Source organism: Acomys minous (genome assembly GCF_964271855.1).
Source record: "Acomys minous genome assembly, chromosome: 1".
In the NCBI taxonomy this organism is placed as follows: domain Eukaryota; kingdom Metazoa; phylum Chordata; class Mammalia; order Rodentia; family Muridae; genus Acomys; species Acomys minous.
Genome location: NC_140483.1, coordinates 49228238 through 49256232, shown reverse-complemented (window position 1 = coordinate 49256232; position 27995 = coordinate 49228238).

Below are 27995 nucleotides of genomic sequence, written 5' to 3'. Positions count from 1 at the left end.
AAGCCATTCTGACTTTTATGAGCTGTGCTGAGAAGCCAGGGTGTAATTCTGATACATTTACCATGATATGTTACTTGACTTTTTTCTGTCTTATTTTAATATTTTTTCTTTGTTTTGTATAATTTGTATTTTGATTATTATGTGGCAGAAGGATTTTTTCTCATTTCTTCTATTTGGTGTTCTGTAGGCCTCTTGTATGATTTTGTGCATCTCTTTCTTGAAGTTGCGGAAATTTTCTTTTATGATTTTTTTTTGAAAATATTTTCTGGGCTTTGGTGCCAGATGTCTTCTTTTTCCTCAATATCTGTTATCCTTAGGTTTCATTTTTTTGTGGTGTCCTTCATTCCTTTGATGTTTTGTGTCAGGAATTTTTCAGACTTATCATTTTCTTTGATGGTTGTATCAATTTTTTCTATTGTATCTTCTACACCCAAGATTCTTTCCTCTGTTTCTTGAATTCTGTTAACAAAGCTTACCTCTGCATTTCCTGTTTATCATTGTTTTCATTTTCATCTTCAGACCTTGAACCATATTATTGATTTCCTTTATCTGATTGTTTGCATTTTCGTGAAATTCTTCCAAAGTTTTTTTCATTTCCTCTCTATAGGCTTCTGTCATGGTCTCTCTATTATCCTCACTCTGTTTGACTGCATCTTCATATATTTGTTTATAGATATTATTCATTTCCTCCATCATCATCTTCATTACTATGGATTTAAAGTCATTTTCTTGTGCTTCAATTGTGTTTGAGTTCCCAAGGCTGAATTCTTTGGGATAACTGGGCTCTGAAGATGCCATACTATTCCGACTTTTGTTGTTTTTGTTTTTATACTGGCCTTTAGTCAGCTTGCTGCTTCTTATATAAGTAAGTAGTTTCTGGCTTCCTTTAATGATTATTGAGAGTAGTTTGTTGGTGAGTGTCTATAGGTCAGGACCCCTTACCTGTGGGGATCTGGGAACCCTTTCCTGGATCAAGCAGGTGACCTGATTTTAGCTCTGGGAGACTTTGCGCCACCCTGGGCTCCCCACTCAGACAACAGAGGCTGGTGCTGGCGCTCTGTAGCCCAAGATTCAGTCTGAGATAGTGTATATACTATCTGCCTTTGCCTGGGTTTTGGAGACCCTGCCCTTGACCACTGGGGCCCTGGGACCTTGATTCCTTCTTTCCCATTGTGCAAGTACCTCCAGCTGGCTTAGGCTTCCACCCATTCTGGGCCAGACTGGGACCTCTGCTCAGTCCTGAGAGTCCTGTCCCTGCAATAGATTCTGTTGCCTGAACTTTGATCACTTTCCCTGACAAAGAGACTTATCATTCCACAGAGGAAGAGGATATAGGCAGTTCTGACGAGACTTGATAGGCTGGGGTTAATTGCTAGCGAAGAAAGGCTCACCCTCCCTGAAGACTAGGGGAGGAGAATAGGGTGAAGAGGGAAGGAAAGTGGGACCCTGAGGTGATGAGGGATGTCCCGACCCGAGGGACAGTCAATAATAGACCCTAGAAATGGAATGGAAGGGAGACAAGGAGGGGTGTGAGAAATGTGGACAAGACAGGTTTCTGATCAAGTTTCATTTATTGAAAATCCTCACAGACCTTTTATGGGTAGTTACTGGGGCAGGGGTATTTGCATAAGTGAGGTCGCTATGGATACTCAACTGTAAAATGCTCCAGCAGTTATCTACTTTTACAGCTGCTCTAACCACAGAAGGGGAAAAAGTCCCAGAAAGAGAGAAATTGTAAAAGATCTGGTTAGTCAAGCAAACAGCCCCCGGGACTGCTGCTTCCATAACAGGGTGGCCTCGTGGGCAATTGTCTTTATCTGATCTTACCAGTAGTCTTACTGGAAAGGGTAGTTTTTAGCCGGAATGGAGTAGCTCTTACTATGATCTTGGATGTCGTAGAGTGATTGCTCCCCATAAAGAGAGGGGGCAGCAATTAGGATATAAAATGAATAAGTTTTAAAAATAAATTAAACAAAAAGAAAAATACAAAGACACTTTTACAAACTAATTGTTAGTTAATCCAATCATGGTCATGTCAATTACTAGTCTATTTTTAATCACAAGAATATACATCCTAGGTTTAATAGATAAATACAATTCTGTAGATAGATAAGTAAAATAATTAGATAAGGTCTATAAAAACCTCAGAGACCTACAGAATGTGGCATTTAAACATGTTTTTTTATTAGTTTAAATATTCTTTGACAAGACACATTAACTCCTGGCAACACCCAAACTACCGCAAAAAAAGATGCTAAACATCAAAGAATTTCCATATGTAGATGGCTTCAAATGTGGGAAACCAGCCCCTGGACAAAATGTCCTCATTTCTGCCACAGACATAACTCTGCCTAAAAATGGGCAAGCTTTGATGCAGGCAGAGTTGATGGCAAACTCTGCCAAGACAGGGTAAGCAAGTCTTCAATAGTTCCTCCCTCATAAATATGTCTGTCAGATATATTGGGCCAGAAGGCTGAAGATCATGCTCCAAGGTTATGGAGAGTTTTGTGTAACTGCTGAGATAGCAAACTGTCTCTGTAACTTTTTCAGTTTGGAAGCTGCTAACCTACACACCCTGTCTACTTAGGTAATTAATTTTATTCCTTCTCAAGTCACTGACAGGGTTGAAGATCAGATAGTTTAGTCTTACAATTAACCTTAGCTATTTGTGGGTGACATGTTTTTATATCTCGATAGATGTTTTAAGTCAATAGAGATATTGATTATACTTAGAATTTTAGGGTCACTAAGATGCAAAATATATTTTCTTCAAGATTGCCAAATCAAACAGCCAAAACACTCTGAATGTAACCTTTATATAATTCTTGATAGTTTTATGGCTCTTATTGCTGTATGTAGTTTATTTTATTTGTGTGTAATAATATAAAGGTATATATGAAAAGATATATAATACTAAAAATAAATAAAATTATATCTGAGAAAATATGAATTATTCATATAGATTGCTTTTGCTATATTCTATATGAGACATTTAAAGATTACATTTTAAAATTTTTACTTTTTTAAAAACTTTTAAACTGCACACAGTGGTTAGTAGTTGATTTAATATTGTACAAAATAAGATTATATAAAATACATTAATGGATACCTTGGAGTCGGTGGGAGCATATAGTCAAGATATCTATAACCCATTACTTGATAACTGCTCTTCCTACTCAACAGAAATCTTGTGGTTAAACCAATGACAAGGTGCTTAGAAGAAATGGAAACGTGGGATATTAGGCCTAATGGCAATGTAGGAGGGAGAAATATATTAGAGACGAAAGGGGTTGGAGTAAATACATTTAAGCTTGTTAGTATTAGGTGTGTGTTTGTGTAACAATAATTAAAGAAGAATTAAGAGGTCATCAATTTGAGAGTTAGATATTCAAGAGGTTGGAATGAAGAGAGAGTGCTGGATATGATGTAAACACAATACAGATGTATTATATTCTTTAAAAACAATATTTCATTTTTATGTTTATTTATAACTGTGTGTGTGTGTGCACAACATGTATAGAATAAATTTCTTTAGAGACCAGATAATCATGTAAAATACCTTGGAGTTGGAGTTTTAGGTAGTTGTAAACCTCCTGAACTAAGTGTTAGGAAAAAAATTCTTTGCTGAAAGGTTACCAAATCCCCCTAACAACTAAGTCATCACACCAGTGAAAAGACATTTTATTTTATTGGTAAAATTTCATAAAAAGTAAAATTTTACTGTTAATAAATTACTATAACTTAAATCATAGAAAGAATATAAAGCATATATGTCAGACTCAGATGCTATTAATAGAAAAGGAAAAATCATGTAATATTATGTAAAGTAATCAAGTTTTATAGAAGTATCATTTTTAATAATAGAAGTTCTTACACATGAATAGTTGAAATAAAATATACTTGTAGAAATTCTGAATACTCGTAAAAGGAATTTAAAGTGCTGGATTTTTTTACTGAATGATATGACAGCACATATCATAATAGTATGCAATATTGCTGGGATCAGCATGGAAGTTGAGAAATCTCCCTGATGGGAAGTTGAATTGCACATTTAAAGGTGAAAATAGCAATTGGCTCATGGGGGAGGGAAGAGGGTTGTGGAACAGGGTATCAGCTCTGAGTCAAGTTATTTTCAAGTTATTTCGCTAACAAGAAGTTCTAGCTGGCCTTGAAAGCATAACTGGCAATTGGAGGGAGCTGGGCTTGTTGTTGGGGAATATTTGGGAACAACAAGGCTACAGAGTTTCTCATTGAGCATAAATATAATTTACAGTCACCCTGACCTTGTATTGAGATTCTTTTACATCAGCGATGAGATGAGAAATTTGGCTGGTTATCCTGAAATAAAAATATCTATAGGATTGCTACCCAAAAACAGAAGGCCTCAATAACAGGGTTTCTCTGTGTAGTCTTGGCTGTCCTGGACTCACTTTGTAGACCAGGCTGACCTCAAACTCACAAGAATTCACATGCCTCTACCTCCCAAGTGCTGGGAAAAAAGGCGTGCGCCACCACGCCTGGCTTACTTAGCATTTTTAATTATGTAAGAAGAAAAGCCATTGCTGTGGAGGCTGTGAATCTTCAAAGGGATGGATTTTGATTCTTATTGCTATGGGAAATACTACTATGGAGGATATGTTTTTATTAATAAAGCAACATTTTAGAAAATTAACAAGAAACAGCTAGCTCATTTCTATTATTTGTGTGATTATATTCTAACCAAGCTATATTTGAAATCCTTAGGCATATAAGTTGGTGGAATCAAAAAGCATGTCTCACAAATGTGTTATGCCAAACAACACAGGAACACTCATCATGTACTTTGTGTAAGACTTTTAGAGAAGCATTCAATTGCAGGCTTGAAATATAACAGTTAAAATTTCAAATTAATATTTATTTCATCTAAACTATTAAAAATGCATATATTCCATTTCACCTCATTAATTATTTATATAGTTCTTTTGAGTATTGCATCCTATCCATATTCTAAAACTGAACACATCCATTCCTTCATACAGGGATGATTACAGCAGACATGTGACCTACATAAAAATATGTAAAGCACCGTAATGTATTCATACATCCACACTATTCTAACTCAGGCAAGTCAATGTTCTATTGAAAGCTAAAAATATATGTCTAAGCTGATAATATATCTTTAAGCTGATAACTTGAAAACTAAAATAGAAATTAACGACTAATCCCATTATATGGACTTTGCTTTTCACCTGCTATTTGATTTTTTAAAATTAAGGTTGAAGTTCTTTTTCTTTTTGTTGTTAGAAGCTTTTCTGTATTTTATTATTTGATTTTTTTACTTTCTTTTACCCTTGAAAATATTATTTCTTCCATAGGGTTATGTGATCATCTATTTTGTAGATTGAATTTAAAAAAAAAAACCTGTATCTGGAAGGCTCATTCACGATGGTGGCCCATAGTGATTTAGTAAAAAAGCACATAAGTACAATTTTTAAAAAACCCATAAAACAATGATGTAGATTCTGTGGTCATGTTGAGAAGAGAAATGACAACACTGAGTAATATCAAGTCTGTCTTTGAGTATTAATAACATGCCTCATTTTAAACAAAGCAAAAGTGCTATGTGTAATAAAGCAGTTCTTGTGTAAGTTTGTTCCCACCCATCATTGTCTCAACTCTTCTTCTACAAAGTAGATATCTCTACTACTAATTTATAGTACACGTGTTTTTAAAAAGAGGATTTTTTGCTTTAATTTGTGCTCTGACAACCATGGATAAATACCTCCATATTTGAGAATTGTGAAAATTATAAGGCTTGGCTTTCTGGCAATACAGTCTCACCACAGGTTTAGGAAACTGATTTGTCTTTGTACCTTAAGCCTTGACAGTAGATGAAAGGGGGCAGAGAGATCATGTCTGTGTTATTAACCAGTTTAGCTGAAGGGGGAAGCAAGTGGTCTAAAGTAAAACAGACAGATATAAAATAAAAGCAAAGCAAAGTTGCCATGCTTTTCTCTAGCTGCTAGTTATTTTGAGGGTACAGACAAAACTTCAGTACTTTATATCAAAAGAAATGTAAAATCTCCCATTAAGATATGAGTACCACATTCTATAGAATATCATATGACAGTGCCTAGTACCCTGCAATTAGGCAGTGTAGTTACGGTTCCTGATGTCGTATACAAAAAGTATGTTTCACATTATATGGGAATGAATAAGTTCTAAAGACCAATATAGAAATACACCAGTCTACCTTGTAGAGGAATTTTAATCCAGCAATATGGCTGCTTTGGCAATAGATCATATAAAAAAACCTAATTCTGTGTGATTGAGCTAGAATACAAACACACCCTTAGTAAAAACCCTTAATCCCTCTGGCTGGAATATAGATACTACCTACTTTTAATCCCCCTGTCTGGAATTTAGTACACACCTTTCATTCCAAAAGATTACTTCTAATTGAGGGGAAGACAAAGGGATGAATCAGAGGAAGATTTGACAGAATGAATCCAAGATAGGATAAGCCCAGCTCTCATGAGAACAGAAAGGAAAGAAAAGCTACTTAAGATCACCTCTAAAGGAGAGTAGGAGTTCACATAGACAGTACAGTGGAGTTTGGAAGGCCAGTACATATGGTGGTGTTCTGTGCAGCTCAGTTGCATGTCGCTAAGTTCATGCAGTTCAGGTCATGGAATTCAGAGTGTGTTTTTCGAAGCAGAGCAATTCAATGAGAAGGAGAGATAATCCAGTTTAAATCAGTCAGTTTGGAGAAGAGTTTTGAGCCAGAACAGCTTGATTGAACCAACCAGAGTTCTGAAAGAAGTAGAGTGTGTGAGCTTATTCAGCTGTGAGTCTCAAACACATTCTAGTCCTAGGTTAGCAGATGGAGGCTTGAAGCTAAGGCCTTAAAAAGTTCAGGTTTACAGGGGATTAGAGTGTATGGAGGCTAGAAGCATCCAGGTCTAGGCCTAGGAATAGAACCAAGATAGAAATTCTCTGGGCTCAGGCCAAGTCATGTATGCGTAAAGCTGGGCATGACCTCATTTTCATCCTCTTATCTGAGGAAATAAAAGCAACATTTATACAAACTAACATAAATATTATGCTATAGCAACTTCTAAGAAATCTATAATAAAGTCAGGAGAAGAGCATCAATGGAGATAAAAAATAACAATGTTAATTGACAACTTCATTCCCTATAAAAATGTTGCAAATTATTGGGAAACTATACTTTATATAGGAGAAAAATGAAGAGATTTGAAATAAAGAGCCAAGTAAATAATTACTATTTTGTTTTAACTAAAAAAATTAGGAGGATATCAGCATTTTACCTTAAATGAGCATTCATCTACTTGGCTTTTTAAAAGCAAGACAAAAAATAATGTTGAAGATACTGCCCTCACAGAGCAGGAAATCAGCTGAGGCACCCCCTGCCCCCCACTATATAATCCATCATTGCAGGAAGTCATGACAGGAAATCAAGAAGATTGGAAACTGAAGGTGGGAGCTGATACAGAGGACAAGAAGGACCTAGGATTTAAACCATAGTACTCAAGATCTAACATGGCGGCGGCTGTGCATGGTGTCTGAGCAGTCTCCACAAGACCTGTAGAACCCTAGGTGAGAGAGGTCCACACAGTGCAGAGCACAGGGGAGGTCTGGCCTCAAGCCATCCAACCAGTGTCGAGGACTGGTGCCCATTCCCCAGAGACTGGCCACATAGCCAAGGTGAGCTACCGCTGTGCTCTATTTCTCAGACTCCTCATCATGGGCAGAGTCTCCAAAGCCCAGAGCAGCCTATCTTACCTGCACTCTCTCTGAACAGTGGATTACAGAGCACCAGGGTCCATGTCTGCTGGCCCACGGAGGAGTACAGATTGTAGATTTGGGATAGACCCGACTTCAGATCACCCAGCCAGTCCATGGAGGAAACCAGGGCCCATGCCAGGCGGGGGCTCAAGCGACTATGGACAAGTTTTCTGGCTAAGGCTCGGTTCCCGCTCTCTCCCATGACAGAACTGAGGTCCCACCACCTGACCCAGAACTGGCAGAAGCCTAGGCCAGCTGGCAGCTCCAGCACTCTCCAGAAAACGGAACCATGGCACTCGGTCTGAGGAAAAGCAGAAGCCCTGCTCTCCTTAATAGGTGACCAATATGGAGACTGAGCTGCCTATCAGCTACATTTGAGTCGAGGTCTAATTCCTCTCCATGCGTTGTCCTTTTTTGGTGTATTAGTGACTGTCTCTCCCACCCTCGACCCCAGATTTGTTGGTTCTGGTGGTGGTCTTGTGGAGCTCCTGTTTCCTCTGGATCCTTCTATGCTCTCATTCTTCCTTCCCAAAGTTTGGCTGTGAGTTTTAGCTTCTGGTTTGATCCTCTGCTCTATGGAGTCTTTTAGAGGACCTCTACGGTAGGCTCCCCTCCTGTTCCTGCTCTTCAATAGCTTCCAATGTCTATTCTATTTGCTTTTCTGAATGACAATTAAGCGTTTTTCCTAGGGTCTTCCTTTTTAGTTAGCTTCTTTAGGTCTGTGGATTGTATTATGCTTATCTTGTATTATATGGCTAATATCCGGGTATAACTGAGTTATACCATGTATGTCTTTCTGGATCTGGGTTGCTGCATTCGAGATGACCTTTTCTAGCTGCATCCATTTGCCTGCAGATTTCATGATGTCCTTGTATTGATAGCTGAATCCACTGTGTAGATGAAGGAAATCAGTAGTGCAAACAGCAATTACCATACAGATATATAACATCTCATGGTGCTTCAGTGAGCATAAATACCTTAAGCATAACTGTAGGGGAGATGTGTAAATAATCTATAACCAACTTGGTTAAATTAATTCACAATCATTTAAAAATGGATTCCTAGATAATTTTCATCATCACTATGCAGTTTGAAGATTTACAATATTTAATTTTTATTTTTCAGCAAATTGATTTCAAGAACAGGAGAAAAGTAGACTATGGATCTGATTGAATATGCTTGTTTTATACTACTACTTTAGAATGTATGTATGCTAGAAAATCATTAGGATTATTTGCTTAGATCTCTCCAATGCATGTCTTTTATTTACTTATATATTTACTTAATATAAATCTATATTTTGAGAGGGTTGTGAAGTTGTACTTTAATTAGAATGTTTCTCCCTTTTCTCTCCTACCTCCAAACTACTGATGTGTAGGCATGAAAGATCAAGAGACAAAAACTCAATAATAAATGAACTTTTGATTTTGGACTCTAAACAAGAAATGTGAACAGTAAGAACTTTCCTCTTAAAATGATAAAAAAAAAAAAAAAAACTACCAGATAAGTTAAGCAACTGTGATGATACTCTGTTTTCTAACTGAAATATTTCCTTTCTACTACAATTGATATGATTCAAGCCTAATTTAATCTATGTCATAGTTTCAAAACGGTGCTTTTTCCAAGGTATGAAACTTGCTGTGCTGCAAAGACTGGCCCTGACCATCTGAAGGAAACATCCTTTGTCTTCCACCTCCCCAGGGCTGGGATGAGAGATTTGTGTCTCTATTCTCATCTTTTCTTTCTTTAGAAATAATTAACACTTTAGAAAAATTGAATACTTAAAAATTAAGGTTGAATATCAGCTGATCAAATTTATATTACATATAACTATATTTGAAAATATGTTTGCAAGTGATTTTTTCCTTGTGCATTAATTTTCCATTTAAATTCTAGTGTTGGCATCCTATTGAAAAACATTAGCTTAAAGCATTTAAATTTTATGAATCCAATGCAGAAACGAATACTTTTAATTTACAGTTTTCTGAAATATGAATGATTCTTCATCAATCCCTGCTTAAATTATCTGCTAAGAAATTATGGCTGCATGTAAAATGATTGCTAATTACATGATTATGTATTATTTACTGAGTAATAGGTTATTATTATATATTATATTAGCTTTTCTATGTTAAAGAAGATTATTATCCACATTTTGTTTACTCGTGTGTTACAGATTCAGCAATTAACATATTTGTGGGAATGAGCATAGGAAAATGGAGATGGGCTTTAAATTACCTATCAGCTATTCCCACATTGATAAAAATTTTCTTCACTTGAAAATAAAACCTAAGAAAAATTGTTACTGATCCTGTAATGTTTATATCTGTTCAATGAAACTTTCTAAGAAATAAAAGGATAAGTAATAATATAGAATATACTCAGATTATGCTTTTTTTCTATTTTTAACTTTATGTGAATAGATATTTTGCCTGCATGTTTGTTCACGCATCTTGTGAGTGCAGTATCTGTAGAAGGGGGAAGTAGGCATTGAATGTTCCATAACTAGAGTTTCATACATATGGTTATTACTTTCCATATGGTTGCTGATGCTACATAAGAACAAGAACGGCTTAACCGTTAAGCCTTCTCCAGCATGCAAAGTTCCTTCTTAAACTTAGCCCTTCCAGTGTTTTGAGATTTTTAACTATTCCACTAATGATACAGACCTTAACATCTAATTAGAAATAATGTATAGTATTATACAGTATGAATATAAGATGGCATGTTTAATAAAAATGCTTCAAAACTAGTAGTTATAAAAAATAACGTATCTTAATTATCCACCACAAACAAACCAGCTCTTAGCTGTAGGTTAAAGAAATCCTTTGCTCACCACATGGCTTTTGGTCATGATCTTTACTACAGTAATAGTGACCTGACAGCTCAAGAATGATAAGAATGACACAGGAGGACCATCTCAGTGACAAGCAGGAGAACTGAGTCAGAATAGGCTTCTGAGATGATGTAAGGGCAGCCCCTGCTGACATTCCTCATAGCAGGGGCCATGGAGACTGGAGGATACCCTCTAACTTGATAAGAATCCTAGTGGAGGGAATGAGAACACCAACCCACCTACAAAAACTTCCATCCAAAATATACTCTGCCTATAGGACGTGAAGGGATAAAGACAGAGCAGATAGAGTAGAGATTGAAAGAATTTACAACCCATCCCGGGCCCAACCCAAGAATCCCCCACATGAAAGAGAGCCGACCCCTGATGCTACTAAGGATACTTTGCTATGCTCCCAGACAGGAACCTGGCAGAGTTATCTCTAGAGAAGTGCCACCCAGCAGTGGTTCAAAACAGATGCTGAGACTCATAGTCAAACATTGGGTGAAGCGTAGGGAGTCTAGTGGAAAAGTTGGGAGGGGGAGGATAAACGGACCTAGAGGTTACAGGAGCGCCATGAGAATATCAACAGAGCCAACTAACCAGGGCCCAGAGGAGCTTGTGGAGATTGAAGCACCAGCGAAGGTCCATGCATGAACTGTCCCTAAGCCCCTCTAGACAAATGTAGGCAATGGGCAGCTCAGTCTTCATGTGGGTCCTCTAGTAAGGGGAACAGGGGCTGTCTCTGACATGGACTCTGTTCCATGCATTTTGATCACTTCCCCATGATGGGACTGCCTTGCCAGGCCACAGGGGAATAGGACATGATCAATCCTGAAGTGACTTGATGAGATAGGATGGGTACGGAGGAAGGCTCTTGTTTTCTGAATAATAGGAGAAAGGAAGAGAGGGAGGGAGGACAGGGAGGAAAGGAGGGAATGGGCTCCAACCAGGATGTCAAATGAATGAATAAATAAATAAATAAATAAATAAATAAATAAATAAATAATCATGACAATTGAAATATCCATAATTTAAAGACAGAATTTCTTACATTTTACTTGATTATATAGATCTAAATATTTAAAAAAAATAAATATTTGTAGTATTTTGATAATCACCAATCAACAAACATTGGAAAAATGATGTAGAACTTTTGGTTATGAATATAATGGCTATAGAAGTCATTATAAGACATAAAGTCTGTGAGTCTCATGCTTAAGGGGGATATGCATATTAACCTCTCATACACCAAAGGTTAGTGAACATCTTGAAAGAGAAACAGAAACTATATAAGACCTGACTGATGAGAAAGAATGCTATGAAGTACTTACTGCCTTCTGGATATGCAAAGCCTTAGCACTTATGAACTCCAACCGCTGCGGTTATCTGCATAAATAAGATCAAAGCAGTCAAAATTCCTTACAAAGTGAGGTAACTGATCACCAATCTCTACACTTTACTTAGAATATACTAACAAAGCATAGTTGACAGAGAGAGAGAGTTATGGTAGATTCTTTTTCTTTATCTCACTGTGAAAGGTGAATAACATTGATGTTTGATATTCTGAGTTTTTTGAATATGTGGTCATACGAATGTTTCTCACATTCAGTAAATGGCTTAAAATACAAGACCTTTGCAAGTACAAATCAAACAAGAGTTCAATATTTAGTATGTAGAAAAGAGGTATAAGCACTAAATGGTTAAAAACTAAATCAGTAAATAAATTGGACTAATGAAATACAGAGGCAGGACTCCATAGAAGAAATACAAACAGCAACAACATTTAAAAAAATGTTTAACATCCTTAGCTCACAAGAATAATGAAAATAAAATTTTCTTTGGCACCTTATTTCACCATACTACAAATGTAAAATAATCTATGGACTAGTGATATTGCCCAGCAGGTAAACATTAAAATATAATTTTCCTCAACCATAAAGAAAACATGAAATCTTAGAATTTTCATGAATGTGAATAGAAGTGAAGTTGATTGCATCCAATGAAAAAAGTCACGTACAGAAAAGTAAATATATCACATGCTCTCTGTAATATGAAGAATTTGAACATCTATATTGAAACGTGTGTGTGTGCATGCACATGGATGTGTGTGTGGTATCATACATACAGAAAGGAAAGCATCAATGGGAAGGAAATATTGAAGAAAATGAGAAGAGAAGTTAATGGAATACATATCTGAAAGCAGAACATAAAACTTTTTGGAGGGAATAAATCAACCAGCAATTCCAGGCACAAGGGTTGTGGGAAGGGAAGTGAAAGATGATGATGATGATGAGTAAGAACAAAGTATAAAGATATGGCTTTCATAGAATGTTTATTGAAAAGTAATGAACACTATATATGAAATTTTTTCTATTTAAGAATGAAAAAATACCTCATATTTCAAGTTCTTTTTTGAATCAGGAAGCTACATGTTAAATAACAACTCAAGACAATATTTTTCAAATTTTTCATTTTATTTTTCAGTGAGTATCTGAAATGGCATTTTAAAAATTGACATATAATTCATATTAATATCAATATTACATATTAAGATATGTAGCAACATTTAAACATATTATAAATTACAGCATGATGTAGATAGTATGTTGCTCAAAGTACGTATTATCAAAACATGGCATAAAATATTAATTCATATAGTTATTTAAGAAAAATACTTAAACATGTAATATTCCCCTGCATTTCTACATGAGTAAAGTTTTGCACAGACAGATTGAGAAAGTTGGGTGGATTGGCATAGGACTAACGAGCACTTTGCCCACATCATGCGTCTGTCACCTATTGCTGAACTGGTACCTGTAATGTGAAAACCTCATCAGAATTCATGTGAGTAGTTTTTTAATTTTTAATTTATTTACTTTATATCCCAATCGTAGCCCCCTCCTTCGTCGTCCTGGTCCCATGCTCCCTCTCTCATCTCCCTTCCTTCTTTTCCTAGTTATCAGGAAAGGGGAGCCCTCCTAACCTGTCATGTTTCCCCAGCCTATCAAGTCTCATCTGATCTGCCTACATCCCCTTCCTCTGTGAACTGGCAAAGCTACCCCATCAGGGAAAGTGATCAAGGAGTAGGCACCGGAGTCCATATCAGAGGCAGTTCCTGCTGCCCATGTAGGGAACTCACAAAGAGCATGTGGACATTTTCAGCATTGTAAACATAAAAACGTTTTCACAAAGTGATAAGACACTGAGCATTAGTTGTAACACTGGTTCCTCAGCTGTCTGAGTTGGAGATGTGAGTTCCTCGACATAGGTGGTAAAATGACGAATGATAGTGGCCCAGAGTAAAGAAGCTCAGGTGTTCTTTTCCACCATAGAGTCAACACGGCTAAAATTAATACATTGCCTATTTAAAAAATACACAGAATAAAGCATTTGGGATATTCACCCCAGAAACCGTGAAGAAATATACATTTTTATTTTATTTAAACATTACCCAGAACATATATGTAAATATATTCATTTCAAACTATTAAACTTGAAAGAGGACCAAGGAAGGATAATACCACTAAGGATTAAGGGCAAAAGACTTTAAGAATCAAAGTCATTTTCTTTATAACCATCATTATTATGCACATATGTACAAATAGCTAAATAGATAAATTTAATAAAAGGGATGGAAAATACATGTTTTATTTTAATCAACTGAATCATGTCAATGCAGAATAATCAGGTCTCTTGATGTGGCTGGTGGTGAGAATAATTCATGACATAAAACAGAATAAAAAATCAGTGCATATGCTTCCCATATGCTTATAATTGATTGTATACTAGGCAAAAAATAGGCAAAATATTAAATTTAATTTTGTTATAAATTCTTTTCCAACAACATCTAATCTTAAGTTGAGAAATATAACAAAGGCCTTTGTTAGTGTATTACCAATAAATGGCATTTCTAATTGTTTTTTCTAAGCTAGCCATAACATGTAACTTTCTTAATGGAGATTATTTTATCTTAAAATTAATTGCTCCAGAAACATTCACATAGTTGTGCATAATTATCTAAGAATATTGTCTAAAACAATGATTCACAGTAAGAGTGACTTCATGATTAAAATGTTATAATTTTTCTAAAACTGTCAAAGCATTTTGTGGCACATTAATATAAATTTCAATAGCTGCTTTTCTTCAGTAATAAATGAAGGGAATATACAATAGATTAGGTGGGAAGAATTGGAACAAAGACATGAACCAATGTTTGAGCTTTTAGAGATTCTTAAAAGTTAAGAAGGCTGCTTTGTTTAAAATATCTGCACAGAGTAGAGGCAGAACCTCCCCTACTTCTTACCATAAATCTCACATGCTCACCGCACAGAATCTGACCAAAAATATTATTTGAGGAAAGCTCTCCATTGAAAGATGTTCCCCAGAAGCAATATGGAAAATCTTCAATTGGAAAGACTGTATAGAAAATAATGAAAAGGGAAATGAGTTTTGGAAAATGCCTTCTCTATGCAAAGGGGCTTCCAATTTTCAACAGTATTCATTTCATCTTGCTATTAGTGTAAATATAAAGTGAAATTCTGGTATATAATTTTTCCATGAAAAAGCAAAAGTATAGGGCATTTTTATTATGCACATTGTAAAAATTTATTTATTTTTTGGTCTTTAGGTAGGGGTGTCTGTGTGTGGATGTCAGTTGTAGCCAAAAGAGAGCATCAGCTCCCCTGTAATTGTGTTACAGGTATTTGTGAGTTGCCTGACTTGGGTTCTAAGAAATTACCCTCATATTCTAAGTGAGCTGCAAGCACTATTAACAATAGAAACAATTCAGTAATTATTTTTAAATAATGATAAAAAGAGTTTTGAAAGCCTCACATCTGATATTTCATTATAAAAACATTAAGAGTATTGAAAACAATAAATATTGATGACCTGGGAATGTAAGTTCCATATAAAACACTAATTATAATTAATTATTTAATATCTGAGTAAACGTATGATTTTATTTAAATTATTTAAATGCAATAATTATAGTACCTAAGCTTGAATGAATAACCAAGAAATAACTTACTTTAAACACACACAATGAGGCACTACTTACTGTAAACAGAGAAGAAAATATAGACTAATAAGCATGTCACATATTTGAGTATGACATCAATTAAAATATGTTATTACTCTATACTAACTATGAATTTGAAAGTAAAGCATGAGCCGGGTGGTGGTGGCACACACCTTTAATCCCAGCACTTGAGAGGCAGAGGCAGGCAGATCGCTGTGAGTTCGAGACCAGCCTGGTCTACAAAGCAAGTCCAGGATAGTCAAGGCTACACAAAGAAACCCTGTCTAAAAAAAAAACAAAACAAAAAACAAACAAACAAAAAAAACAACCAAACAAAGAAAAACCACGCACACTCAAAAGAAAGTAAAGCATGAAACAAAGAAGCCAGCAAATGAAATGTCCTACCTACTCTGATGAAATTGCTTTTGCCTTTTGGTTTATTACACGATCTTTCTTCTGTATATTTTCTCATTTTCCATTCACTCTTTGCATCGTTTAACATATGATGGGAAATTCTCCTGTGTATAACTTTATCTACACATGTGTACATTCCTTTCTTATTAATTATACCACTATTAATTGGTAGCCTTTCAAAAATCTATGATATCCTAGCCATTCTTATAGAGATAGATGGTTGCTTGATTTCATATCAAGTTAGGTTTTCATGCTACTTAAGCCTTTTATACAATAAGTTTTCATGATAATATTGAATTTGTTCAGACATTTTGAAATTTTAAATAACCTATTCAGCTGTTAAATTACACATACTGGTTGACAAAAGAGTACTCAATTCAGTTGAAATGAGAAAGTTGTAAGAAGCAATGAACATATTCATACAAAAAAATAAAATACAGTCTCAAGTATAAAACCAAAAACAAATACAAAGTCCAATTTGCCTGGAATACCTCTAAGACATTTGTATTACTAAGCACCTGAAAGAACCAATACCAGTAAGGAAACTACTAGAAACCAAACTTGAACACTGAAATTTTTTCCATTGAATATACAACATTAATATATTAAAAAATTGCATGTATGAGAAAAAGTGTCTCAGAAATAGTAGACCATGGACACATTGATAAAATCTAGATAGTATGCTTCTCCTTAAACATGTGTGAATGTAACAAGGCACTGTTGTGCATGCCTGTAATCCCAGGACTTGAGGAGGCAGAGGCAGGATGACCTCTGAGAGTTCAAGGCCAGCCTGGCCTATGAATTAAGACCAGGATAGCCAAGGCTATACAGAGATGCCCTGTACTGAAAAACCAAAGTAATGGATAGGTAGGTAGGTAGATAGATAGATAGATAGATAGATAGATAGATAGATAGATAGATAGATAGATAGATAGATGGTAGATGGATATATATAACCATGTATGGATACGAATTTCTGAGCAATACTTTTAGGTAGAAATGAATCCTGATCATGTCGTAGTAGCATAAAAGCTATATTAATTACAAAATATTAGGATCTGAGTGTGTAATTGAAGTTTTTATATCCTATGAAGAGAGGATAAGAAGAGAGCCATACCTCAGCTTTATGACTACATGGCTTGGGCTGAGCCCAGAGCATTTCTATCTCCCTACCCTTGGCCTAAGTCTTGAAGGTTTTAGCCTCTATGCAGTCTAATATTCTGCAGCACAAAACCCGGAAGGCTTCGGTTTACACCCTTCGTCTGCAAACCTAGTCCTAGAATGATTTCAGCTTCAGGGACTTATAGCTGAATAAGCTCACCCATTCTAGCTCTTTCTGAACTCTGGCTGTGTCAACACAGCTGTTCTGGCTCAATACTCTTCTCCAACTTGACTTATTCAAACTGGTTGCTCTTTGCTTCTCACTGAACTGCTGTACTTGGAAAAACTGTCTCTGAACTCCAGGATAACTATTATACTCAATGGAACAGAACCAAATTATAATATACTTCTGAACTCTACTCTACTCTCCTGTTTCCATGGACTTCACTGTACCACCCTGTCTAACTTTCTCTTTCTCTGTACTACTGTACTATCTCTACCAACATCACCTCCCCCCCAGCTTCTATTAAATAATCTCTCTGTTCTCATGTGAGTCAGGCTTATCCTATCTCTAACTCATTCTGTCAAATGTTTCTTTGACTTGGTACTATGCCTGCCCCTCAATTAAACGCCATCGTTTGGGATTAAAGGTGTATACTAAATTTCAGCCAGGAAGATTAAAAGTTGGTTGTATCTGTATTCCAGGCACAGCGATAAAGGGTGAATGAATATTCCAGTTATTTTCCAGGGGCAACTGAATCTGTCCTCTGGCGTTTCTCATGCTAATTGCAGTTTTCAGTAGCAGGAACTGTTTGAGTCAGCCATGCTCCAAAGTCCTGAGTCTCTTCGTTGCCCTAATGGAACAATCAGTAGTCACCACAGCTACGCCTTGAATACAAAGGTCAGAGAAGAGTGGCTCATAAGAAAGAAACAACACTGATATTTTTATTATTATCACTTTTGATCAAGATTAGATTGCATTTTATTGCAATGGAAATTAAACAAAAATATAAAAATAGGTCATATTCTTAATGGAAAGAAAAGCAAGAAAAAGTTTTCAGTTTCAGATGCCATAATATTTGTATGGAATAATTTACCTTGTAGGGCTGATGTTCTGTTTTAATGGTTTTCCTGATAAAAGGCTATGCAAAACTATGACTTTTATTCCAAATACAGTCAAATTAACCCTGATAATAAAACCCAGAAAATTATATATGTGAAATAGCATCAAAACTAATACATTTAGAGTTAATTTTAACAAAGTACATATAAAATTTGCATCTTGAAAATTAAAAAAATATATCAGTGAAAATTGAAGATTTTGAAATTCATGAATATAATGATTTTGCTATGATGGGTAGAAATAATATTGATAACATGCCTGTTTTCTCCAAATTGATGTGTAAACCCAATGCAAGTTTTATAAAATTACATTTGATCTCCTTTGCACATTGAAAAGGTAATTTAAAACATGACATGAATTGTAGAATAGCAAATAAAAAACAAAGTTCAAAGTTAAGATTGTAGCTCATGCCTTTCTTTTTTGTTCTGTATTTTATTCTCTCTTTATGTTTCTCTCCTCTCTCTCTCTCTCTCTCTCTCTCTCTCTCTCTCTCTCTCTCTCTCTCTCTCTCTATGTTCATCTATGTGTGGGTGCATACTTGTGTGTGTTGTGTGTTTTTTGTATGCTGTACAATGTTGGGTCCTGTTTATGCATCTATTCTATTAGTCGGTCCCTTTTTATTTTAGAGTTGAGTCCACTGATGTTGAGAGAGATTACTGACCACTGACCAGTGATGTTGGTTGTGTAGTTTGTTTGTGTGTTTGTCTAATTTCTGTTTTGCTAATGTGAAGTTATATATTTCCTGTGGTTTCTTTGGTGTTATTAGCCTCTTTGGTTTGGAGTTACCTTTCCACTATCTTCTGTAGGGCTGGCTTTATGGACACGTACTGTTTAAATTTGTTTTTGTTGAGGAATATCTTCTCTTCTCCTTGTGTGGTTATTGAAAGTTTTGCTTGGTATATTAGTCTGGAATGACATCTGTGGTCTCTTTGTTATTGCAATACATCTGCTGAATCTCTTCTGTCTTTTATGGTCCCTGTTGAAAAGTCATAAATGATTCTGATAGGCTTACCATTGTTTGTTATTTGCTTTTTTCTTTTTCCACTTTTAATATTTTTCTTTGTTGTATACATTTAGTGATTTGATTATTATGTGGCAGGAGGACTTCCTTTTCTAGTCTAGTCTATTCTGTGTTTTACAGGCCTCTGTTGTACTTATATGCATGTCTTTCTTTAAATTGGAGAAATTGTCTCCTATGATTTTGTTGAAAATACTTTTTGGGCCTTGGAGCAAGGAACTTTCTTTTTCCTCTATTCCTATTATTTTTAGATTTAGTTTTCTTATGGTGTCCTTGATTTCTTGGATGTTTTTTGGCAGGTATTCTTTAGATTTAACATTTTTTTTTGACGGTTGCAGCAAATTCATTCATTGTATCTTCTACACCTGAGATTCTTTCCTCCGTTATGTTGATGATGCTTACATCTGAAGTTCCTGTTTTCTTCTCTAAGTTCTCTCTTTCCAGGATTCCATTTTTCTCTTCAGATCCTGAACCATCTTATTGATTTCACCGACTATATTGTGTGCATTTTCTTTAATTTCATCTAGTGATTTCATCACTATTGGCCTGCGTCGTGGTTTCTTCAGGGGCCTCAATCTGCTTTACTCTATATTCTTGTATTTCTTCAGGAACTTTATTCATTTTCACCATTATTATCTTCATAAGGAAAGTCTTGAGGTTATTTTTGTGTGTTTCAGCTGTATTAGAGTGTCCAGGGATGGTCGCTCTGGGATAACTGGGTTCTGGAGATGACACATTACTTTGGCTTTTAATGTTTGTCTTTTTTTTCCCCCCCACTGGCCTTTTGCTGTCTGGCTTTCTCTAGCATTTTGTGGTAGTTTTTGGTGTCTTTCATCAGCTGTTGAGGATAGCTCATAGGTGAGTGGCTCTAGGATGAGTCCCCTTGCCTGCAGGTATCAGGGAACCTTTTAGTGTACTAGCCGTGTGAGATGAAGACAGATACACCTGTCCTCCACATTGTTGAATCTCCTTTAGGAGGGAGACTCAGACACTGCTTTTTTTGTATCTCACAGTTAAGTCTGAGACACAGATCACAAGTCCTGTGTGCAGGTAGGACTGTGGTTGGACTTTGAAGACTGTGCCTGCACTGCATGGATCCAGCAGCTTTCCGTAGATTGTCTGGGTGACCTTAGGTCTGACCCACCTGTGTTCCATACTACGTGGTGTCCTCTGGGATGGAAAACACAGATACTGGTGTTCTGTGTCCTACAATTCAGTCTGAAACACTGAGAACAAATGTACTGGCATTTGGTAAGCCATTTGAGGTCAAGTGCTTGAGGGTATTTCTGTGGATTAGCCAGGTGATTTGAGGTCATTTCTACTTGTTAACCACACCTGGAGGTCTCCACTCATTTGGGACACCCACAAACTGGTGTTCTGTGGCCCACAGATATGTCTGGGACACTGAGTCATGTGTTGCCCCCAGGTGGGCAGTTAGACACTGGAGACTGTGCACATGCCTGCAGGGACCCAGGGATTTTTCTGTGCATTAGCTGGGTGACCAGAGCCCTGTACCAACTGTGTTTCACATTATGTGGTCCCATCACTCCTGGGACACGATCACTGGTGTTTTGAAGCTCTCAGATTTGTCCTTCACTTTCTGCTGTCACTGCTGTCCTGTTGATCGGACACAGGATGTGATCATTGCAGCCATCTTGGATCCCTAATTAACACATTTTCTTATGGAACACAAACTATCAGGTGCAATTAGGCCAAGACCAAATCATGGGGTCGATTCCATCATCTTTCTTTGTATTCTTTATTTTGCCATTGGTTAGGAAAATCAATGAATTACTTATTAACCACAAGAATCTAAGATGCTATTGTAACAAAGAGAAGATTATTATCACCTGTAAATCTAGGTGAACTTATAAACATAAAGCATAATATTATTTTAAGATTTCTGTATGTATAGAGCCGTCAGACATCATGATAATTTAAAATTTCATTATAGAAGATAATATTTGACTCATTAACCTATATCTGGTAAGAAATTCATGGGTCAAACTGTATTTCTGGATTCTATTTTTAGTTTCATTTATTCTACTCTAGCCTTTATTATATTGCTATTCCGGATTCAGTTCTAATATTGTTCTAATTCTTTCAGCAGTGTGCTTTTCACTGCAAATATTTTACCAATTTACTATATTATGTTAAATTCATATGATGCATCCACAAATTCTACAAGACTAGACTGACAAGATATTTCTTGTATTTGCTCTGAGCAAAAAGCAGAGGTCATTTAATACAATGAAAAATGAATTATCAAAAAAATTAAAAGAAGCCAATTGATCTCTTTAAGCACATAAACACTCACACTCACTAACACACACACACACACACACACACACACACACACACAACTTGACAATTAAAAGTCTATTTTCCTACATAAACAAGATCAAATTAAGCAGAGTTTAAAGAGTAACTTTAAGGTGATTGTCATCTAGATTTATTCAACATGAAGTTTTTGTGTCTTTAGGATTCTCCTATTAATATATTTTTCAAGACTTTGAACATGTATTAGAAATTGTCATAAATGACTGGGAGTTGATAATTTTTCTCTGACAAAGGAGGGATGAAGGGAACTGTCTCAGAATTTCTTGCTTTATTGATTGGTCTGGTAAATGTAACTATGCACATACAGTTATTTAAACATTTATTCATATCTGGAATATAATTGTGTCTCAATATATTGGTAAAATGTAGTATATACTAATACAAATGGTAAGATATATAACTAAAATGGAAGAATCTAACTTAATTTAATTGTTTTTGTAATTATAAAAATGAATATTTTATAATGATTTTCGTAATTATTTGTGAGGGTTTTTTATACTTCAGAGAATGACAATGCCTTAATTTTTGTAGTAGGACAACTTTTCTATTCATACAACAGCATTGTTATGAATAGTTTTTTATTTTAAAATTCTAAAGATCATAGGTACAATTTACTTAACAACATTTTAAAAAATATGCTCTAGGTTTAAAAAGGAGACTTAAGATATATTGGATGACATTGAAAGAAATACACATAAATGATAAAACATGACAGCTTATTTAAAAATAAAGAAAGGCAAGAATTTCTACAAGTTGGATGTAAGTAAAATAATGTAAAAATTGGATTGCAAACATGTACTTAGTATACAAATCTTAAGGCAATTATCACTTATTTACTGAATTATACTTATATAAAACTTATTTTAATTAACACAATGCCTAATTTACTAGATATATACAATTCTAAATATTTGTCTTTTATGCAATACAGAACATAAGAATATAATTTTTGAAAATGAATAATGGATATTCATGGCAATAATTAATTGAGGTCACTTGTCTAATCCACATATTGGCAAACTGCCTTAGCCATTTCCAGTAACCATCTTACTAAATATCTGAAAGACAATATTGTATTCTTTACAACTTTTGTCTGCTGTATTGGAAGAACTTGTGTGTGATGTTATATAGTCACAGAATAAGAGCTATATGCTCTCAGAAATGTACTCTGCTTTTCTGAAGATTTATAACAAGATAACTAGCCCTGAAATGTATAGTCTAAGACTAATCTTAACCTGGAAAATTGTCCAAATACATATAAAGACCATTTCTCTTGTCTGTATCACATCACAGATATAGCTTCAAAATATCATAAAAAGATACCTATGGATATTCAGAAAAGCAATTCCTACTGAAGACAGGACATGGAAATTAATGTATACACTCCCTGCTCTACTGACTTATCCTTCGGAAGTGATCTTGTAACTTTCTCCTGAGGCAAAGAATTCAGTACTTCAACCATAGCATTCCATCTAGCACTGAATTAGTATTAGAAAGAAAAGAAAATAGTGTACTGTAGAAAGAGGTTACGTTATTGAAGCATAGTCAAAGATTTTAATGTAGGGTTACAAAGTATGGTTTAGTAATTTCCTGTGAGTGTTTTTTTGTTATTTATGTGTGATTTTTGAATGTATATGCATTTTCATGTGTGGATGAGCATGCATATACTGTCTCTCTTTGTATCTCTGTCTCTGTCTCTCTCTATCTCCCTCTCTCTATCTCTCTGTTTCTGTCTGTCTGTCTGTCTGTCTGTCTCTGTCTCTGTCTCTCTGTCTCTGTCTCTCTGTCTCTATCTCTGTCTCTGTCTCTCTCTGTCTCTCTCTGTCTCTCTCTGTCTCTCTCTGTCTCTCTGTCTCTCTCTGTCTCTCTGTCTCTCTCTCTGTCTCTCTCTCTCTCTCTCTGTGTGTGTGTGTGTGTGTGTGTGTGTGTGTGTGGTGTCTAGGTGTCTGTCTGTGTGTGCGTCTGGGTGTCTAGGCGTGTGTCTGTTTGTGTCTGTGTGAATGTGAGAGGACAAGCTTAGATGCTACTTCTAGCTTCTCACCTTGTTTGAGATTGGGGCTCTTATTTACTCCCTTTCCTATTTGTATTCCCTCTTTGTCATTCTGTTTTCTAATTGCTATTTTTAATATTTCAAGCTCAGTATCCAATAATGAGAAGCAGTAGTGGACAACCTTACCTCATTTCTGATCTCAGAGAAAATGTTCTTGTTTTATCTCCATTTAATATGATGCTTGATACAGGCTTGTTGCACGGGTCTTATTGGAATCCTTCAGATAAGGTCCTAATATTATTTTGTCAGGAACATAGAGTAGTTTTGTTTTTAGATTTTTGAAGCTAATTCATATAGATTTCTACTGAAGCTAAACAAATTTTTATTCTAGGCAGCAACTTAAAAAGCCATGTTTTCCCTCTGGGATTTTAGAAGTATTTGTTTTTGTTCAATTCTTTGAAGAAAGACATTCATTCCAGTTGACATGAAACAAAGTCTCAAGGTAGTATAGATTTGCATATTCTTGTTAGAAATAAAACTATACCATAGTGGAGTCGCGCTGTATGAAGAAATTTGTGGCTCAGTTCCCTCACAAATTCAACCTTATAAAATCTTCAGTGATCTGCTCTGTGAGAATATAATATGTTGTTTTTGATACATAGAATGATTGTTACAAATACAGCATTTCAGGGAGAGAAGGAACTTGTGTCTACCACAGCCGGGCACCATTTCCCACTGGTATCGGTGATAAGTCACATCCTGCTGTCCCTAGAGTTCCAAATGTCCTCAAGTAGCATATTACTCAACAATTTTATATATAAAAAAGGCTTTATAAAAATTTCACTCTAACAAATGCTGCACAATCTTTAATCAAACAGATTTGTGGCTGATTTCAGTCTGTTTAAATTGATAAATACTTAAGAATTCCTAAAGTTCACAGTAGTGAACACATTCTACAACCATTTTTCAATTAGATCTTAGACATTTCTTATTTCAAATTCCATTGTTGGTTCTGAACAGAAAGAAATAAATCAAGGAATACATAAAAGCCTCCCACCTCTATTTTGATATTTATGTCTGTATACAAGAGAGCAAGGTTGCTGTTGAGGTCCTTCATTCTTAAATCCATTCAGCATAATGCCCTCAAGCATTTATCCAGTGACACCGGGTATTTAACTTTGTCATTCTTCATTGTAAGGGAGCACTGTTAAATTCATTGTTGAAGTTTTTTTTTTCCTGACTTTCCACTGATTCTTTGACATGACAAAATACCAAATGAGATAAAGTTTACGTCACAGGTTGTTCTAATCATGTTGTTTTATTTTGTTTTTCTTTTTGTTTTTGTTTTCCGAGATAGAGTCTCTCTGTGTGTAAACTTGGCTGTCCTGAACTCACTTTGTAGACCAGGCTGGCCTCGAACTCACAGCGATCCACCTGCCTCTGCTTTAAAACATCAATAGGAATAATGAGAGATCAGGACAAGATGAGGATAGAGAAAAGGTGGAGTATTATTGAAATATATTTTCAAATCTGTTTCCCTAAATATCTTCATAGAGGAGAGCATAAAGTCTACAATGATGTAGCAATAAATCACACAGCTCAGAAATACATAAAAACAGAAAAAGATAGTGGATGTAAAGATAACCTTATTGTTAGTGGTTAAAAGATTGTCTTTACATTCACTTGATAGAACCCAAGACAAGAAATTAGAGGCAGGAACTGATGTAGAGGCCAAGGAGAAACAATTTCCTGGTTTGTTTCAAATGGTTATTCAGCCTGCCTTCTTTTGTAATTTTTAAAAAATTTTATTTATTTAATCACACTTTATAGCTGGATGCCATCCTCTGGCTCCTCTCCTCTCAGTTCAGCCCTCATTCCCCCTGCCATTTGCATCTCTACTTGTTCTCAGGGAAGAGAAAACCCCCAACAGGTACCAACAACCCCCAGCCACATCTGGAATAAGCACATCTACTGAGACCAGATAAGGCTGCCCAGTTAGCAGAAGGGAATTATTCTAACCAGTTCCATCCGGACAAGAAATGTACTGTCCACAAAAATCACTAAGAATATTCACAACAGGATTGTCCACTAACCAATCAGTTAAGGATATTTTCCCAGTTACTTTCTTCTCTTGGTGTTTTAAACTCTCCACTATAAGGATCTACATTTTAAAAATAATTTTAATTCAAAATTGTTTTATCAGTGGGGAAGGGTATCTAACATGAATGGTATCATTTAACTAAATTTCTTCTCAGCATGTCTAATGTAGGTGTAAAGGAAGACAACTGATCTTTATTTTTTGATTTTTGGATCCTCCTAATTTTCTTAAATTGTGATTCACTTTTTAACTCCCAGGTATAACACTTAAGTTTTCTTACACATAGTATCTACAAATAAAATAAGTTGGTATCTTTTTTTTTTCTTGAAAACTTTCTATTTTGTTTTCTTATCTTTCTAACTGTGACATCATGATCTAAATTAAGAATGGAGAAAGTAAATATCTTTTCTTATTCTTTGTTTTAGCCGAATGGTTTAAATTTTCTCCAGTATATATTCACAATGACTATCACTTTGTTTCATATAATTTTATATTCAGTTATGTTTCTTTTCTTTTCTGTTTCTCAGCATTGTATCATGAAAGCATGCTGTACTTTGTCAAAAAGCTTTGGATGGTATTGAAAAGACCATGTGATCTGTGTCCCTATTTCTGTTTATATGCAGTGTTACACTTTGGCTTTTCAAATGCTGCATCGGCCTTGCCTCATTAAAATATAGCCAACTTAATCATAGTGAATTATCACTTTTGTGTTTTTAATTGATTTGGTAAGGGTCATTGAGAATATTGCCACCTGAATATGGCATCCAGGTAAATTAGTCTATGATTTCATTTTTTTCAGCTGTTGCTGTATGTTTCTCCAGTTTTGGTAGCAAGATATTGCCAGTTTTGTAAGTGAGCTTGAAATTATTCACTCAATTTCTAGTTTGTGGGTGATTTAAACAGCTTTATATTAGTTTTGTGTTATTTTTCTGATAGAATTAACACTGAATAATTCTAGTCCTATGTTTTCTTACATGAGAGAACTTTATTACTTCTTTAAACACATTTTTGTTCTACTGTTACTTGCAGAACATAACATTTGTTTAGAAAGGTTTTAATTTTCTGATTTCTTTGACTGTAAGTTTTTAATGTTCTTATGGATTTTCTGAATTTCACTGGTATGTACAGTAAAGTCCATATTTTCATTTTCAATTCTATTAATTTCATAATTTGCTTTATTTTCTTTAGTTTTATTAAAGTTTTGTGTATGCTTTTTATCTTTTCAAATAAACTCTGTTTCACGCATTTTAATTTTTCTATTTCATTAAAAATTTTGACCTGTTCTTTTTAATGTGTGTGTGTGTGTGTGTGTGTGATCTTTCATGTATGTATTCAGGTTTTCATATGCATGGATACACATGTATATGAAGGTATGTGTACACACATGTGCATGTGCATATAGACGTGTGTGAGATGCATGTGAAGACCAGATGAAAGAGGGACTAGTATGTCTTTTACCATATTCCGATTCAATTCATTACTCTTTAATATGTGAGATTTCTGAAAACAGCTACGATCAGTCCCTTTAAAATGTCAAGTCAATGAAAATTATACCTTGAGAGACATATGAGTCAAAGCCTTTGTAACTGTAAAATTCTTTCTAATGTAGAACGACCATTGGTTTTGGTCATCAAGATAAAACAAACAACTGAAGAACCTGCTGCTAATAATGAAGGGAGTTCATGCATACAGAAGGCCCACTTCTTAGAGCAAGTGATGATTGATATGACCACAAACTCAAGTTAACTACATTATTATATGGAGCCTTCTGACTTACGTGTCAAAGAATACAAGCTCTACACAATGGATATAAAGCTGTTTTAGTTGTTTTATAGAATTACCTACTTGTATAAGAGAAAGCAACCAGAGAGATAACTGACTCATTAGAATTCACTGACCTCCTAGGCTATTTTTGTACTCTGCTTTAGCTTCAGTAATATGAGAAATGCTTAGGGAAGAGAAAGAATTGACACTTGTTCCTTGTGCATGTTGATGATTTTAATTATTTGAGATCTAAAGCTGTGGTAATAAGTTTAAGTATTTACAGGAGACTATTACTTTTTCTTTTTGTAGAAAAATAAATTTCATATACTAAAAAAGAAAGAATTAAAAGAGAAAACTATACCAAAATTTTGCAATTATGTATGAAGTTAAATGACATTTTCTCAGCTAGCTTTCTAGTTCAGTTTTATTATAATTAATGCTTCAATATGCCAATAATTTGATAAGCATAAAACCATGAAGTTCAAGTTTACATGCACAAACTA